The sequence below is a fragment of the Ambystoma mexicanum genome, chromosome 6p, assembly GCF_040938575.1.
Source record: "Ambystoma mexicanum isolate Mex_15411 chromosome 6p, UKY_AmexF1_1, whole genome shotgun sequence".
NCBI lineage: Eukaryota > Metazoa > Chordata > Amphibia > Caudata > Ambystomatidae > Ambystoma > Ambystoma mexicanum.
In genome coordinates this window covers 360,462,199-360,474,991 of record NC_090935.1, presented here as the reverse complement: position 1 = coordinate 360,474,991, position 12,793 = coordinate 360,462,199, and the positions used below count along the sequence as shown (strand labels likewise).

At 48.0% G+C, this 12,793-nt stretch overlaps 1 protein-coding gene across 2 annotated transcripts in view; it reads left to right on the top strand.

The window, feature by feature from the left end:
- Positions 1 to 12,793, top strand: part of NADK2 (NAD kinase 2, mitochondrial) — a 1,037,189-nt gene that overhangs the window by 770,062 nt on the left and 254,334 nt on the right. The gene's annotated exons all lie outside the window — the stretch shown is intronic.

Below are 12,793 nucleotides of genomic sequence, written 5' to 3'. Positions count from 1 at the left end.
TAAGAAGGTTGAATAAGTTCTTGGTTTTCACCTTTCTCTTCTCTTATTCCCTTACAGGTGTTCCTGGTTCGAGGCGGGCGTGGCTGGAGTCCAAGTGCAGGAGCAGACACAGTGAGCGTTCAGCTGCTGGGATGCAGAACAACGCGAAGCACGTGTGGCTGTCCGGGCGTGGCTTAAATAGCTTTGGAAGAAGTTCCAGGTGAGTATTATTCCACAGCCCCACCCAAGTAACAAAATAGTTCCTTCAGAAAAATAGTCCCTCCTAAGCCTCGTTTGGCTTGGTTCTTCATGCAGCATGGTCTGCATCAGGTGAGTGTGCAGCATGGTCTGCTTCAGGTAAGTGCACCAAACACTTCCCCTTATGAGCCTGGCCCCTATGGCGCCAGGACTGATGTCCAACATGAGCCTGGCGCCAACGGCGCCAGGACAGAGTCCAAAGAGCCCCTATAAAGGGCCGCTGGGCTTTTACCCGGGGGCGTGATGCCTGCTCCCGGGGGTGCTAGGCCTGGCCTGGTGCTCCGGGGGTAGGCATCATGACAATATCATCAATGTAATGAGAGATTTGTATGTCAGGTTTACACTGTATCTTGTGTAAGTGCTCTGCCACCAGTCGGTTACAGATAGTCGGGCTGTGCATGTACCCCATAGGTAGCCTCGTGAAAGTGTACTGCCGTCCACTCCACGAAAATGCAAACTGTTCTTGACACTCGTCAGCAATTGGCACGGAGAAAAATGCATTCGCTGAATCGATCACTGCATACCAAGTCCCCTCAAACTTTTGGACATTTTCAATCAAGGTAATGGCATCTGGGACTACAGGCACTAAGGGAGGAGTGTGTTTATTCAACTCCCTGTAATCCACCGTCATCCTCCAAGACCCATCTCCCTTTTTAATAGGCCAGAGAGGATTGTTCCATGAGGTGGTAATAGGGCGTAATACACCCGCCTCCACGTACTCTTTAATGGTGTCTGAGATTTCCTTGTGCCCCCCAGGAATGTGGTATTGTTTCATTGCTACCCGCTTGGTTGCCACTGGCACTTGCACTGGGGGCATCTTCAATTTGCCTACGGTAATTGGTGTACAAATTAATGCACTCACCCCAAACTGGTACGTTTTACCGCCAAGTCTCAGAGTTAGTCCTTCCAAAATATCAAAGCCAATTATATATTCAGGTATCGGGACAATCAACACTTGGTATTTCTGCCTCTTTAAATTGCCTATTTTCATCTCCACTTTCATTTGTACTGCGGGGGTCTCCTTTCCCCCTAAACCTGTAATAGTAAACTGTTTGCCTTTAAATCGTGTTGGATTACCATGAATCAAAGAGGCCTCCGCCCCGGTCTCTATCAATGCTCGCACCCCTTGTGTATTTCCTGGCCCCAAAAAATCTTGACATCAACATGAGGCCGCCTATCAACTTTTATCCGGGCAGACGCTGCCGGGGCTTGGCCAAAGCCCTAGTCAAACTTCGAATGAGTGTGACTCGACTCCGCCTCTAGCATCGCACTTGCCACCTTTCTCAAATCAGCATATGTTGGCTCGTACGGGGAAGGTGTCCCCATAGACCCTTCGTCTTCTTCTGCAGGGGGAGCAGAGGGTGAGGTGTCCCCCTGTGGCGTGGTGACTACTTTTTTCTTAACCTGTTTATAGCGCTCTTTGGCTGCAAGTCCTCGTTTTTTGTATAATTCATACATTACTCTGGTTTCAATGCTATCAATTTCCTCATGTGGCACGCCATCTTTTAACAAAGCCAAAAACATGTCTTTTCGGGATACTCGGGAGTCTCTGCTATCTTGCCGCCTGCCTTCGGTTCTTCTCTCACTACGCCCCTCTCTCTCTCTCACTACGCCCCTCTCTCTCTCGTGGCTTGTTATCACTCTTATCCCACTCTCCCAAGTCTGCAAGTTGCCGAATGGCATCTGCTACCTCATCAGTAGCCTTGCCCGTCATACCTATGAGTAAAGTCATAATTGCACTTTTGTATGCGGGTGGCGCAGTTCTAATCACCATGTTTCGAGTTGAAACTGAGAGCGCCACGGCTCCCATGTGATCAGGAGCATCTATGTGAATCGCCTCTTTCATTGCATGCTCTCTGACTTTTTGAATTGCTTCTCTCAACGTATACCATTTCGTTTTCTACACTAGGCCAATCTGTGGTAATAGGGTATTTACTATTACATGCTTGGGCTACCAGGTGCAACAAATACACCTGCGTATCTTGACCATTTGCATCAGGGGGCGGTCCTGCTCTTAAGACCTCCTGTACATTAGTGTCAATTGCCAGGGGTAAAAAATGTGGTGAATCAGTAGAATCTACCAACAACCCTGCAGCACCCCCGTCTAGTAATCTTACCATCCATGCCAATAAAGCTTCCCCTGATTTTTGCCTCAAACGGGTAATAATGTCCCCAACCTCCTGTTGTGTGTAATCCTCAAAAGTGGTTAAATCCACCATACCACCACCAGGATTCTGCGGGTGTGGTCCGGCTCGCCGTCTTCTAACGGGCTTAGCCTCCACTGTTTTCTGTTTCGCCTCTGTTTTGGGGTCAGACTCATCTGCAGAACTACTTTCTAGACTGGTCGAATCAGAAATATCACCATCCCACTTATCCGGATCCCAGTCTACGCCAGCTGTAGCGATTACAGTTGCCACCTTTCTTTTGTTGACCCCTCCCCGTCTTTTCCTATACTTATATCGAGCTACTCTGACTGCTGCCCTCTCGGCCACCGCCTGATATGTGTCAGCCTTATCTTTAAACAGTTTCATTTGAATCTGTTGCATTAATGCAGTCTCCCGTTCTGCAGCTAGCTCTCTTCCTAATCGCAAAACCTCATTTTTCATTTCCACCTTCATTTAATGTATTTTCCTATAAGCATGCAAAAGAACCCAACCTCGCCTACCTAATGCCGCACATTCTTTGCCACGTTCTACTGGAACTTGTTGCAAGCATGCATTACATCAGCCGGATCGGCATCTCCCAATCCTTGATCCTATGTTTCACTTAAACCGGCACCACATGCCCACGCCTGAGCCAACTTATCATATGGACTCTTAGTCCAGCCTGGAATAACAACCTCAGAACAGTCACCGCCAGCGGTAACGTTGTTCTTGTTCTTGAACAAACTACTCATTATCGCAAACAAAGCAAAACCTCGTTGAATCTATAATATTTTCTTCTCCACACTGCAATCACTCCCACAGGCACTCACACACTTACAAAAAAGAAAAAAAAGTCACTATTCAAAGACTTCACTTACAAGACAACCAAATCCTATCTACGTTTCAACAGATTCTTGAATACTTGGAACAACTCGTCACGAGCATCCTGTTCGTGATGCCAAAAATGTATTGCTCTCCCCCGAAAAGTGCACGGAACAACCATAAATCACCAATGCAATGATAGAGCAAATACTTTGAACCATAAAGAGACGGACACAATAACTCACAGCCACGCACTCTTAGAAGATAAATCAGCTCTTTACGGCTATTTATTCAAAGCTTACAAGTACATAAAAATAACTCATAAAAATAATAAGGACATAGATCACAGAAGAAATAAAGAAGTCAAAAGGAAATACATCACCATGAGCGTAACAGGATTCCTCATCTCGTCCAGAAGCGGCTGGAAGACCCCGGGAACAGCGAGGCCGAGAGCACCACAGCTCACAGGAAGGCCAGACATAAGCGTCCTTCTCCGGCTGAAGTCTCACCTGACCACCTCCGGGCTTCTGCATATATACACACTCCACAAAGGGGAGTTAATTCTCGAACATTCTGGAAATTGCACTTGCGCAGTTGAGGAACAGCCGTCGGTTGTCAGCTGGGTCAATCGGGAGCTCCCCACCAAGAAGCGCAGTGCCTGCCTTCTCTAAAAACACGCTCCACGGAGAACAGCAGCAAGCCAAAACAACGTTAGCTTTCCCAGCGGAAATGGCCTAGACCGCATACCAGGTTTGGAAAAGCATGTTTGTCTCAGCACTGTGAATCTAACACTCAGCAAAATGTGTGCAGCGTTTCACTGCGGTATGAAGTAAATATCCAACATGGCTCCGAGCGCTCCCAGAATGCATTGCGCACCCGCGCCATTTTAGATCAAGCATAAATCAAGCATAACAGTGATACTAATGGGTTGTATTCTTAAATCATGTAATGTTTCATGCATCTCCAGTCCTTCTGTTTCAAGAGTTTGTAATAGATTAATATTTTCTATGTCCTGTATGGAAAATGTACTTGGTGTTGGTTTCTCTTGGCGTGGTCGGTATTGTTGAACCTGGGTAGCGAAGAACTTTTTTAGTTTTAATTTCCTGGTAAATTTGAATAGATCAATCTGTTTGAATATGGTCGTATCTGTATGTTTTTCCTGAGCAATGAGGTGATTGGATGTGCAACATTTGAGAAGTTGGGTATTAATCGTCTGTGCAAATTAGCGAACCCCCAGAAGCTCTGTAGTGCTTTGGGCGAATGAGGGTGAGGGCCATTTCAGGATCGCTTCTACTTTTTCGGTTGTCAATTCGGATTCTTTGCCGGGTCAGTATAAAGCCGAAGAATTCCACTTTGGTCACATAAAGGTAATATTCTCCAATTTTGCATACAACCAGTGTTGTCGTAGCTTGTCCAAGACAGCCCTTACGTGGCATACATGTTCTTCCAAGGTGGTTGAATCGATGAAGATGTCATCAATATAGACCATAGCGCCGACGTCCAGGAGTTCTTGCAGGACGTCGTTCATAAAGAACTGGAAGGCCTTTGGGGTGTTACACAGGCCAAAGGGCATAACAGTATCTCGAATAACCCATACTTGGTGCCAAAGACTGTCTTCCACTCGTAGCCTTCTTTTACGCGGACTAAATGGTATGCCCTGCGGAGATCTAATTCAGTGTATATTTTCGCATTCTTCACTTGGTTCAAAAGCATCGGAATCAATGGTAGGGGGGGTACCTGTTTTTTTTAATGGTGATTCTGTTAACCCCTCTATAATCGATGCAGGTCCTGATGTCCCCTTCCTTCTTGGGTACGAAGAAGAGCTGAGGAAGCTGGGGATTTTGAGGGTCGGATGAACCCATTTGCTATGTCTTGGTCTATGTATTAACAAAAGTGTTGATTTTCTTTCTCGGTGAGAGCGTAAATGCGGCTGCATGGAACCTGAGATCCGTGTATTAAGTCTATTTGGCAGTCGTATGGCCAATGAGGGGGTAGGGTATTGGCCTGCTCCTTTTTTAACACATCTTAGTAGTCTTCGTACATGGCAGACAATTGTCCGGTCAGGCCAAGCAGCACCGCTTCTCCCTGATTTGGAGTATTAGACACTGTTAACTGGGCCATGGTAGGTGCAAACGGGTAACAGGTATGAAGGGACCCTGAAGGGAATACCACTGCATGTGTTCTCCAGTTGATGACTGTGTTGTGGCACTCCAACAAGGGCATGCCAAGTATGAGCTGGAACTGAGCGCATTTATCAGGCTGAATAATATGCGCTCCCGGTGGCCATCCCGACACAACAGTTTGACCTCTTCAGTACACTGAGTTATAGTCCCAGTTAATAGTTGTGAACAATCCAAGACTTTGTTGTCTACCTTCTTCTTCTGTTGTCCAGGTATGTCAATCTGTTGGGCCACCTTCAGTTCCATGTAGTTTCTGACTGCCCCACAGTCGATATAGGCTTCCATGGCGTACATCTTCTGAGGTTCCCCTGGATTGATAAGGATTAAGGGTATTGTAAGGTGAGAGACAAGCCGATCCCTACTCTTGTCGAGTCATGGAGTTTTCCGACATCTGCTTGGAATCCGTTGAGTTTGCGGAGTTCACATCGACTGCTCCTAACGTCCTTCTACATGGCTTATTGGGACAATCCTTCAAGAAATTGCCTGCTTTGCCGCAATACAGGCACAGCTGTTGTTGTCGGCGCCTCTCCCTCTTCTCCTTGGTCAACGACCCTTTCACACTACCTAGCTGCATGGGTTCCGGTAGAATCTCGAGGGAGCGTGACGGTACCTCTCGTGGGCGTACGTACAAGGGCCGCCCTTCGGAGCAGGACCGATCAGTCTTTCTTTCTTGCAGTCAGTGGTTTAGTTGCATCACCAGGTCTGTATATTCCGAGCAGCGCTCAGGCGGGTTGACCACTTGGGCTAGGACATCCTTGAGTTCTCTGCTAAGACCTTGGTAGAATAGGGTAGTTCTCTTCTCTTCTGGCCAGTTTGTCTCAGCAACGAGTCGATTAAAGGCAGTGATGTAAACCAGCAAGTCTTGTGGCCCCTTGCCGGAGAGCCAATAACTCCCCGTCCACAGCCTGCCCCTGAGCCTGGTGTGCGAAAAGCTTATATAGCTCGCGTTGAAAACCAGAAAAGTTAGATAGGATGGGGTCGCCCCGATTAGCGAACGGTAATGACCAACTGGCTGCATGACGCCCCTCCCCCAAGTATGATAGCACAAAGGAGACCTTGCTCTGATTCGTAGGGAAGGCCCCAGGCCGACCCGAAGTATAATCTGCACTGGTTCATGAAGATGGCATACCTCCTGTGGGTCACCTAAACACGGCTCAGAAGGAGCCAGGGGAACTATGACAGGGGTGGCTACCTGGATATGGGGCGGCCCTGCTACGGCCCCATCTGGTGGGCCAGGCAATGGAACCTGACCTGCTTGTGTTATGGTTAGGCAGCTTGCAAGATCCTCTGTCCGTTCCTTGTTCACCACAACCTCTTTAGTCATGGCATTAGTCTTAGAATGGGCTGCGTGCACCTCTGCTTGCAAATCCCCCAAAAGGGCTGCCAACTGATCTACCTCCGACTCCTTGACACTCGGGCAGGGCTTGAGACGTGGGCTTAGCATTCTGTAACGCTTACCTCTGTATGGGCCAGGACTTGGAAGATTACGCATCACAGCTCCACAACTCCTTCTATACCTGATTTTGCTGGCCAAGGCTGGAATGGCTCATGCCTGTATAAAGGTGCACTTGGCGGCCATATCCAGGTACACATGCTCACTGGGCAGGCCCTCCCTGTGGTCTCACAGGATAGTCAAGCAGTTCCACAAGGGTCTCTTCAGGACTTGTCTGCCAGTGAAGACTCCTGCTCCGGCTCGGGAGCTCACTGTAGTGTTGACTAAACTCATGGGGCCTCAGTTCGAGCCATTGGATTAGGCCCAGATGAAGTTCCTCTTATGGAAGAATGCTTTCCTAGTGGTCATCACCACGGCTTGGTGGGTCAGCGAAATTCAGGCCCTCTCCTGCAAGCAACCATATTTGTCATTCCACATGACGAAGGTGGTAATATGTACAAATCCCACATTTATGCCGAAGGTTCCATCTGAATTCCAGCTCAAAAAGCTTTTAGTTCTGCCAGTCTTCTTTATGAACCCTTGTTTGCTCGGTGAAAGGGTGTTGCATTCGCTGGGGTTTGCTCGTGCCTTGAAACTTAATATGGCACGCACAAAGGATTTTCAGAAGACTTCTCGACTCTTCGTGAACTTTGGACCTGTGAATCATGGGACGGCCTGGTCTAACGTTTCCATATCCAGGTGGCTCTGTCTGCATAATGCCCTGTTATCGTCTGGTCAACAGACCGCTACCAGGCCGGCCGAGAGCCCATCCACCAGAGCCATCGCAGCAACTACAGCGTTTCTCTGGTGTTCCCCTGCTGGACATTTACAGGGCTGCTATAGGGAGGTCCACCCACACCTTTACAAGGTTCTACTGCGGCGACAGGGATTCTAGTGAGGACTGCCGGGTCAGCCAATCGATGCTGCTCAACCTGTTTGCTTGAGGTGAGTCTGTTCCAGGCATAAGTGTATTACTTCTGTTGAGCCTTGCCATCTCCCATGGCAGTGTATATGTACTGCTGGTCAATCGTATTCATGAGTAGGTGAATCCATGCCAGACCCCGTGCTGGAGAAGGAACAAATGACTTACCTGTGACTCCCGTTCTCCAGCATGGGTCTGGCATGGATTCACATGCAAACCTTCCCTCTGTGGCTCTTCTATGTTCATACTGCCTCTTTACATGCTATACCAAATCTGAAGATGGTCACAAACCAGGAGTGGAGCTTAAGGAGACGACTGTTATTGGATGGGGGCAGTATGATCCAAAGGACAGTGATTGGTTATAGGCGAGAAATGCAGGTTTTCAGGCTTAAGTGAAACTGCTTTTCTTTTTTACCAAGCATTCCCAGCCTGACGACTGGGAATATTCACGAGCATGTGAATCCATATCAGACCCATGCTGGAGACCAGGAGTTACAGGTAACTGGTTCCATCTTACAGCCAACCCTTCCCCGCACAGGTATTCTTTTTTCCCCCTCCCTGGGCCGCAAAGACACTGTCCCACCCTCCACCCACCACAAAGGTACTTCACTGCCTCCCCCCACACGCGCACATAGGTAGACTGCCCCCACAGGTAGACTCTCACCTCAAACCTCCCCACCCCCCCTCCCGAAAAGGTACACTGTTGTTGTCCCCACCCCTACTGCATAGGTAGAAACTTAATGTGGCACAGGTACACTGTCCTAGACGTCATTCCCCTGAGCCCCCTGGCCCCATGTGCAGGTACTGTCCTCACTCCCCCACACAACCCCTCCTGCACAGGTACACCATGTAAGGAACTCATGGTGGCAACAGTAAAGACAGACACAAGTGATCACAGTTCAAGAGTGTTTATTAAACTGTAAATGCAGGGTGGAAAAACGCCTAATCTGAACCTAAATCTAAGATGGAAGCAAGCATCGGCCATCAAATGAAAAATAAGGCAGTTCTTGTGGCGTTTTGTCAAAATAAAAAGGTCTATACAAAAACTATTGCCAATTCCTTGCAACTAATTACAGAAAAAGTGTGGGATAAGGGTTCAATAAAGAAAGAAGTGTTCACAAATAATCAGTCAGGATGCGATTGCCAGGGGTCTTCCTTCCCTACGTTTTTTCACCACGGGACAAGGTGGGACTGTGGAGCATAGCACATGCGCAAGCCTTCTCATCACAAACCAAGAGTTCTGTATCGGCTATCTGATACTTCGACGGTTAAGTTTCCTTTCAATAAGTCTCTTGCCTTCGAGTGCCTGATGCATTCAACAAACGAGCATTAAGTTCTTCTCCATGAATACTTTGGGTGACCGCTTCACTCCTGGGTCCCCCTCTTCAGGGTGCAGACTCCTTACTAATTGTAGTCTACAAAACAGTTCCTTTCTCAAATGAAGTTTGGGTGATGGTTTTCACCCTTGGATCTCCCTCGGCTGGGCTCAGACCCCAAATGATAAGGAGGACACTTCCTTTCCCCTTCTCTTGCAAGATTTCCTGCTTTCATCAATCTTAATGTCTTTTCAAACAATGCAGTGTGACTTTTCCTCAATTTGGTTCTTTTCTGTCAACACACTGTTCATAGGGACTTCAGGCCTTGCCCTTTTATTTTTTATTTTTTATTTTTTTTAGTATCCCTCTACCGGGTTCACTCTTACAAACTTTACAAAACACAGTTCAAAGAACTTTGGGTGATGACTTTTCACCCCTGGATCTCCCTTGGCTGGGCTCGGACCCAACTGACAAGGGGGACAATTCACTTTCCCTGGTCCTGCATTCACGAATCTTAAATGTCTTTTTTTTTTTAAACTTTTTTTATTGAATTTTGCTGTATTATACAACAAGTCAAAACAGAGAAAACATTCCCTCACAGCCCCCCCCCCCCAAAGTGACGAGCATTCAAAGCCCACATCCTCATCCTTGCAGACAGTTCCTCCACCCTATTGGAGCTCAAGCAGTCTCAGGTGCTGCGGACACCACATGACTCTATAGTCATCTTTAAGGAAAGTCATAATCTCCCCCCAATCCGCAGCAAAAGTTTGCACTTTATCTTCCATGGCGTAAATTGCCCACTCCAAGGCCACTATGTCCCAAACTTTCCGTAGCCAGTCTTGTTTCAAGGGGATCTCGGGGCTCTTTCACCTCTGAGCTATCAACGGCAAAGCCGCAAGAGCCAGGATTACTTTTGTTTTCTCCCTTCCCCTGATTCTCCCCTCACCTGGGTCCCCACGGATGCCCAAGAGGATCTGCATTGGATTTCATGTCTCCCCCGGGCCAAAGGCCTGTTCCTGCGCCCTTTGTACATCACCCCAGAAAGGTGCAATCCTGGGGCACTTCCACCAAATATGTTCAGCCGTGCCCGCCAAACCACAGTCCCTCCAACAACCCGAGTAAAAGCTTATACCATGCTTCCTGGAGCTGAGACGCTCTAGCCAGTTTAGGTATCTTTCTCTATAATCTTTCCCACTCTGTCCTACTAATTTCTCTCCCTAGCGCCTTTTCTCATTTCTGCATATAGGCCCACTGAGGCTCCGAAAGCGAACAATTCAAAATCTTATAGATATTGGAAATAAGACCTTTCGTACCGTCATTGGTTAATAGAAATCTTACAAACTGTGTTGGTTCCCTAGTTGCAGCCATCCTAATTCCCGGGTGGAGTACCCAATGTCATATCTGTGTATATCTCAGCCTTTCCTTCTCTTGTATTGTAAATAAGCGTTTACAATCTTCGAACGACAGCAGTTCCCCATCTCGAAACATGTCACACAACTTCCTACACCCTCCCTCCTGCCACCTCTCAAAGGCCCCCTTCTCCAGGCCTGGGGTAAAGTCACCGTTACCAAAGAGAGGTGTAAATGGGGATGGGGTATGTAGTGATTCCCCTAGCTCCGACCATATTATCCCAAATATCTGCCATTAATTTAGTTATAGTGCTTTCGTAAAGGTGCCGAGGTCTATGCTCTTTAGGGAGCCAAAGCACTTCCGAAAGATTGCGGTGAGCCACCGCCCTGTCCATTCTCACCCAGAGTTTCTCCTGCTGACTTTCCTCTCCCTTCAACCATTCCCTAATGATTCGCAGCTGGGTTTCCTAGTAATACCGTTGAAAGTTAGGTAAAGCTAGGCCCCCTTCTCCCATGGGAGCCATCAATAAACTCCCACTCACCCTTGGCATCTTCCCTTCCCACACAAATTCCTTAGTCAAAGTCCACAGTTCTTGAAAGAGACTCGAGGGAAGAGGCTGCTGGATCGCCTGGAATAAATACAACAGTCGCGGGAGTGTTACCATCTTCACCGCTGCAATCCGCCCTAACCAAGATACTCTAAGCCCTCCATCTTTGGTAATCCCTCTTGATTGCTTTGAGGAGAGGAGGAAAATTCGCCGAGTACCACCCAGCTAGCGTTGCCGTGATTCTCACTATAAGTATCTAATCTCTCCCGGGCTCCACAGTAGCGGATTACTATCCTTTAATTCGTCTCGTTCCATTCCCCTAAGCGTTAAGTTTAGGACCTCTGACTTCTTAGCGTAAACTTTTAGCCCTGAAGCCTCTCCAAACTTTTCCAACAGGGACAAGCTAACTTGGATCGATTCTCTTGGCGCTGACAACATAAGTAACATGTCATCAGCGAAAGCTGCGACTTTCTGTTGTCTCTCCCCGCCCCCCTCCCCCCCCAAACTGGATGCCCTTTATTTCCGGCAGCCCCCTAATCGTTTGCAACAGTGGTTCCAGGTAAATCGCGTAAAGAATAGGAGACAGTGGGCAGCCTTGTTTAGTTCCCCTCTGTAGTTTAATCCTTCTGGTGGCCGTCCAATTCACCATTATTCTAATTGACGGGGCTCGGTAATTAGCCTGGACCATCGTCAGAAATTCCCCTCTAATGCCCATCCTTTCCATTACACGAAACAGAAATGACCACTCCACACGGTCAAAAGCTTTTTCCGCATCAAGTGCCACCAAGACCGCGGGAGTGGATGTTCTCTGGACCTTTTCAACCAAATGAGCCACCCGCCTGATATTGTCTGCGGTTTGCCGGTCTTTAACAAAACCCGCTTGGTCGGGGGTGTATTAAAAAGGGGAGAATAGGATCCAACCTGTTAGCTAGGTTCTTGGTGTATATTTTAGCATCGATATTAATCAGGGCAATGGGGCGATAAGCTGATCTCTCTTCTGGGTCTTTGAGGTTTGAGGACGAGAGTCACCTTTGCTTCCTCCGTGGACGGGGCAATTTTACTTGTCTGCCGAAACGTATTAAATAGGGAGGTCAGATGCGGGGCCAGCTGCGTGATCAACAATAAAAGTCTGCGGTATAACCGTCAGGACCTGGAGCTTTGTTTACTGGTAGGGCTCTAATCACCACCCGTACTTCCTCTTCCGTGATTTCTCGGTTTAAGGCTTCCCTCGTCTCCCTATCAATTTCTCGTAGCTGCACTGATTGCAGAAACTTATCCTGTACCTCGCTAAGGAGGTTTTGGGATGTATAAAGGGAGTCATAGAATCCCGCTATAGCCTCCTGCATTTCCTCCCATTTTGTGATCCTTTTCCCAGTGCCCAACTTTAACGCTGAGATGACATTTTTTGCCCTCTTCCCTCTGAGTAGCCGTGCTAAGAGCGTATCAGCCTTATTTGCCTTCGCATAATATTTTTGTCTCACAGCTAGAAGTGCCCCCTATGCTTTTTTGGTGCGTAAGAGTTCTAACTGACCCAACGCATTCCTGTATTTCCGCATGGCTATCCGGGACGGGGGTCCTACCCGCTGCCTGCTAGCTGCTTCTACCTCAGACTCTAATTGAGCCTCCAAAGCCTGTAATTGTTTCACACGAAAAGTGGTCGCTGCAATGAGGTCCCCCCTGATAGTAGCCTTAAAAGCAGCCCACCGTACCTCCTCTCCCATGTCCTCCTTCCTATTAACCTCAAAGAAAACTCTGATCTTCTCTTCGATGTCCCCCTGAACTTCCGGGTATCTCAGGACCGCTCTTGGGAACTTCCAACCCCATACACCCCTCCCCTTTTGTC